The sequence below is a fragment of the Gigantopelta aegis genome, unplaced genomic scaffold (assembly GCF_016097555.1).
Source record: "Gigantopelta aegis isolate Gae_Host unplaced genomic scaffold, Gae_host_genome ctg4417_pilon_pilon, whole genome shotgun sequence".
Lineage (NCBI taxonomy): Eukaryota > Metazoa > Mollusca > Gastropoda > Neomphalida > Peltospiridae > Gigantopelta > Gigantopelta aegis.
The window spans coordinates 15,258-21,391 of NW_024533852.1; the positions used below are offsets into that span (position 1 = coordinate 15,258).

Sequence of the window (6,134 nt, forward strand, 5' to 3'; positions counted from 1 at the left end):
ATTTAGTGTATAGTAATTTTAGTTTATTTTTCCAAGTCACATCAATTTTTTTGTAGCATTTAATTTCACTTATACAATTTTTAGTGAATATAACATTTGTTATTATCTTCACTAAAAAGTAGTAAACACAATTAATGGTAAGTTTAATGGCTTCAAATAATCACAAAAATTACTCCCACAATTAAATCAATTAGTTATCTATACTTACTTCCCTTTCATTGTCATACCTAATCATCTTCATCTTCATCTGGAATGTAAAAATTCGTACTTTTCTAGGAATTCTGCAAACTCGCTCCTCCAACCCAATAGCCCACATATACAAAAGGGTATCATCACTGCTACAACACGTAATAAGCCAAAGTTGTAATATTTAACTGGTTTTCTTCAGGACGGCACCAGTAGACGTAGTCACTGCTGTCCTTCTGCCAGCATATTGATACCTACTGTGTAGAAAGGACAATCTTCCTAACAATCTGGCCCCAGCTCGCCATAATTAGATCACGTGAGTTTGTAGTAATGTAGTGTCGAAAGAGTTAAAATTCGTTAACATACGCAAATGTCTTCTGGCTCAGTGCTTCCCTTTGTAAGAGGTGTAGACTTCTCTGGGAACGATCTCAAGGTATTAGTTTTACAAAAGAAGTTGTAAAAAGAGCAGATTATCTAAAAGCAATTTTATGTAGGCGTGGTAGAGGTGACTTACCAGAATTTATTCCTCGGTGATAACTAATTACTTGCTAGTATATACTATATAGGTCCTAAGGATTAAAAGAAGTAATATCATCATAATTATAGTATAGTATTCCATTAGTCACAGTGTTAATTAAGCAACATAATAGTGACAATCAATCTTACTTTAAACCTGCACTAAACATGTTGTGTTCATTTATTACTCATATAGGATGGAGGGTTTGTGCAAGAATGCTTTTCAGATGCGTAACTTACGATGGCTTTCGATTGAATCGAACAAAAATTGAGGAAATTCCTCATGATGTTGATGGATTTTCAAAACTGGTATGGAACTTAGAATTTTCTAATTTTTCATTTACGATTTACAGGAAGTATTGTCTGTGACACATAATGAAGTGAAGAATCTTTCTGATATTAATCCTTCTACTTTTCCTTCACTAAAAGTGAAATGTCCTTTCTGTTTTACTATTCCATTATAAATTAATTATAGGTAATCATTGCTCGAGATAACAAACTCAGTCATAGTGGTGTTCCTGTAAATGTCTTCCACTTATCAGAACTAGTTACACTGGTAAGTTCATTTATAGTCCAATTCTATAGTTCTATATAGAATTCTTTATAGGATTTAAGTCATAACAATTTGTCCAAAGTTCCAGATGAACTAAAGGATGCTAAAGAACTCATTGGTGTTATCTTTAAGTCACAATAAGATCACCAGTGTACCTGGACAGGTTAAAATGTTTTATATATTATGAGTATTTATTATATGTCAGCTTTTTGTTCATTGTACATGTCTACGACATTTGATTTGAGCAACAATGAAATACGTAAGTACAAATATATTACTAGATGGGTGGAGTCCATTAATCACTAAAATAGAATATTGTTATGTGTAGTTATTAAGACAGGCTCATTAATTCTTAATTTAAAGCTCTTTTGTGTTGTATCATAACATATGATACATGCAACATTGATTATGTGGTCAATCTTATTTATATATAGCATTACTTAGTGATTTCTGTTTTGTATGTGTTACAAAACTATTTTAGATATTGTATGTCATTGTTTCAAATCTTCAAATTATTTGACAATAAAATATGATGTATAAAATTTAAGGATATTTTCTATAATAATTACAGAGTCACTTCCTCCTCAATTAAGACGGCTAGATCAACTTACTTCACTGGTAATTGTTAGTACACCCCCTTAATATTATTATTATATTCCCTTTTTCAGAATATTGCTAATAATCCTATGGAGCATTTTGTCTTCAAGTACAATATTTTAATGTGTGTCATTATTGTCATGTTAATTCTGTATTTATTTAAAATTATTGACAAACTTACAAACTTGACTACTTTAAATTTATCTAATTGTGGGGGTGAGCCCCTTGTATTCATATTTGTGTTTATTTACTGTACTACTGTAGAGAGATCTTGAACAAACACTCCTAATTTGGACAAGCTAGTTAACCTCACTGATATTGATATGTCTCATAATCATCTGCCACGAAGTATTATAAAATCGTCTAATGATGTATCATATCTATCTTTCCTGCTATAGTTCCTGAATCTGTTTTATTTATTGGACAAGTTATCACGTGTCAACTTTAGCCACAATCAAATCAGGGAATTGTCCTCTTTGATGGTATATAAGATAAATGTTTATTGCACTCTCTAACCTTGTTCTACAGATACTTGGACTGATTTAGTGACTCTTAATTTAACGGGTAACTTGATTATAGCATTGCCGTAAGTTGTTACTCAAACTGACAATAATTGTTGTTTTTTTAGCCTCACATTTGTAAATGTACGAAGTTGAAAAGATTGTTTCTAAGTGGTATGTCCCTGTAATAGCATATTATAAATTAAGATGCAATTACTAGATAACAAGCTGACTTTTTCAGGGGATCCCTCCTGGTATCAACAAATTATCAGAATTGGTTAGTTGTCTACAAAGATAACTTACTTTTCTTTGTTATTCTATAGACTTATTTCATTGCTGCCCGTAATCAGTTGGAGTGCATACCTGAGGGACTATGTCGTTGTTTATTCTCTTAAAAGTCTTATCTTGGACATCTAATTGTTTGGTCCACACTCCCTGAAGCTATTCACTATCTCAAAATACAGGTCAGCATGATCGGTCATTAGAGCACTTACTATTATTTATATTTATAATAGAATCTAGATACCAGTGATAACCCTAACTTACAACTACCTCGTAAACCAGTTCCAGAAGTGACTGGTACTGGAGCTGAGTTTTATAACATTGACTTTGACACAAAGTTGTTGCGTCAAGGTGCTGTATTAGCAGCAAGTAAAACTGTTAAAAGTATGTTCAACCATTGTAATGACAATTAAAATTTACATACTCTTATCCCTTACAGCTTCTTATAGCAAGCAAAAGGTACACAATTATCACTTAGGGAAATTATTTTTGTGCTATTAAAATCATACTTCTGTTTAGGAACGATACATGAAATTGCAACGAGGTCGACGTAGTTCAGTAAACTGCACGTAATGATGATGCTTCTGCAATCAAAGTGCTTAAGGTTTAAAAAGGGCAATCAATTTTTCACTTTAATTACAGTCCTGTTATTTTAGGGGCTAGTAGATATTGCAGACTATAAACAACATCACTCTAATGAATCAGATGTTGTAAGTTAAAACGTATGCTTGTTGATCATATTGATGTCATTATAGTTATCTGCTGGTGTTGGAGTTGCTACAACAGTTTGATGAGGAGAAACTACTCTCCGCGAAAGTAATAATTTTCTTTCAGACATATTTTTATGCTATTTCTCTCCACCTATAGACCTAAACGCTGGGATGAGTCTTTGGTTCGCCCTAATTTAGATTATAGCACGCTGTTTACTGATGATACTGGATCATTACCTGGTCTAGCTGTGTGGCAAATTGATAATTTCTATCCAATACCAGTTGAAGAAGGTTGGTAGTAATACCGTTCTATGTATATAGTCAATTAAGATAATTGATAGCTTTCTTTGGACACTTTTACACGGGTGATGCATACATTGTCTTGGATGTAAGTTCATTCCTTTGTCTACTGGTATACTCACTTTGATTGTAGACTTTCTTCAATGAATCTTCAGAATTGGACTGGAATATCTTACTACTGGATTGGACGAGAAGCATCTGTATGTTGGTTGACATGTTAGGTTGTTATTTTATGTAATATAGTTGGACAAGAAAGCCTGTGCAGCCATGCATGCTGTTCATATACGAAATATGTTAATAGCTAAAGGTCGCACCAAAAGAGAGGAACAAGGAGAAGAATCAGATGAATTTGAAGAATTGTTTGACTCCAATATTATATACATAGAAGGTACAAAAAATTGTATTGTAATGACTTTGAATTATTGAATAGGAGGATCTGCGAGTGGGATTTTATACCTTGGAAGATTTGGTAAGCATTTATTTGGTGTATTGTGTTCATGTAAATATTCTGGGTATGCTTCAGGATGAACCAGTACGACTTTACCAGCTTTGTGGTGAACATAATGGCAAACAACTTCATTTGGAGTCAGTATGTTATATAATGATTATTGTCCTAGTTGGAATACATTTTAGGTTTCCTTAAATAGCAGCTCATTAAATCATAGTCATGTATTCATTCTTGATGCTGGAAAGAAGAATATATATATTTGGTCTGGAGGTAATCTAAATTGGCTGAGCGATCTAAAGCACGTCTAATTGCTGAAAGAATTAATAAAGTAGAGAAAAAAAAACACTGCTGTTATATCCAACATATAGAGCAGTAGGTCAAGTATATTATTATCACATCACTACATTGTGCTGCTAGGGTAGTGAGCTGAAGAATTTTGGGATTACTTTGGAGGCTATCCCAATAAATCTATTAAAGTAGTACTGTATTTTACATCATAATTTATAACAATCTTATGTTTAAGGCTGTGCCTTCAATTGATTGCTCTAAAAAACATAAACCTGTTATGTATAAAGCAGCAATGGGACAAGGTTATCTTGAATTGCCTCAAGGTAACTAAATATCTACCAACAATTTCTTTACAATATCTGTCAGTTGAGTGCCCTAATGGACTTGAAAAGGGACTTTTAAAATCTTCATGAAGTATATGTGTTGGACTGCCATTCTATATATATGTTTGGTAAGAGACATTTTCAGTAACTAACTGTGACAGTACTCTTCAATACTGCTAGGATTGGACGAAAATCACCACGACTTGTGAGGGCAGCTGCCCTAAGATTAGCTGAAGAACTTCTTGAAATGATAGTACGGCCTACTGTTGCCTCTGTGACAAGAGTTCTTGAAGGGTATTAGAACTTCATTGATAAAGTGCTATTTATATTACCACTTATAGTGTGGAATCTTTGAATTTTCGACTGTGGTTTCATGACTGGCATGATGTCCTTACTGTAGACTATACCAAAACTACAACAAATGATGGCAAAAAAGAAAGAACAAGTAACAAATTACTCATAAATACTTTAGTCTATTTCTTATAGAGTGTTCTTGGTTCTCCTGAGAAAGAAAAACAGCAAAAAGTAGACTTGTCTGCACTATTTCTTTCCTCGTAATAACCCAGTCACTAACAGTGAAGCTGAAGAACTAATTTTGTATTACAATAGCCTTCTAAAAATGATGCAGTGTTGTATCATTGAAGGAAAGAAATTCTCTATATTGTCTAGGAGGAAAAAGGTATTTTCCTTAAACTCATGCGGGAGACATGCATTTTTTAACAGGACATTTTTACAGTGCTGAGTGTTATTTCTTTCTATGCCAATATGTCGTGGAAGATGAAGGTACTTGATATACATAATGTGTGCAACAGTTCATTCACTTTTTTGTGTTAGGGGAAGAAGATAGTGATGAAGAAGAAGAACTGCAGACTGTGGTGTACTTTTGGCAGGCAAGTTACACTAATGCTATTATTTTTAATATCAATTTTTGACAATAATTTATTAAATAGGGTCAAGATGCAAGTAACATGGGATGGCTACAGTTTACATTAGGGTAAGCTCTGCCTAAGAGTGTATTCCTACAATACTTTTAATAATTAATTGTTTAATAAAATGTAATCCATATCTTTATGAGTAAAGCATAAATCTTAAATTTAGGCAACGTAAAATGATTGTACATGTAAGACACTTAGAAGTTTCTGAGATATACAGAGTAAGATTTGGTGGTTGACAATACTTTAATTTTGCTCCGAGATAAACAGGCAAATGGCTTGCATTCTACTTAGCATTATCTAATCAAACAATTAACAAAGTTGAAAATCTATAGATCAAAAAGAACGACATTAGCAAAGCCCTAAAATTAATGCTAAAATTTCCTTGACATGACACAGTACTGATTAAATATGTTTTAGGATTCGAAAACAACTTGAAAAAGCTATGGGAGCTATTGAAGTCATACGTTTGAAACAAGTACAATACAATTTATGATTA

The 6,134-nt window shown here is 32.8% G+C and overlaps 1 pseudogene; it reads left to right on the forward strand.

Moving 5' to 3' along the window:
* The first annotated feature begins 3,501 nt into the window (after positions 1-3,501).
* On the forward strand, positions 3,502-5,593 carry LOC121392749 (annotated as a pseudogene).
* Positions 5,594-6,134: the final 541 nt, after the last annotated feature.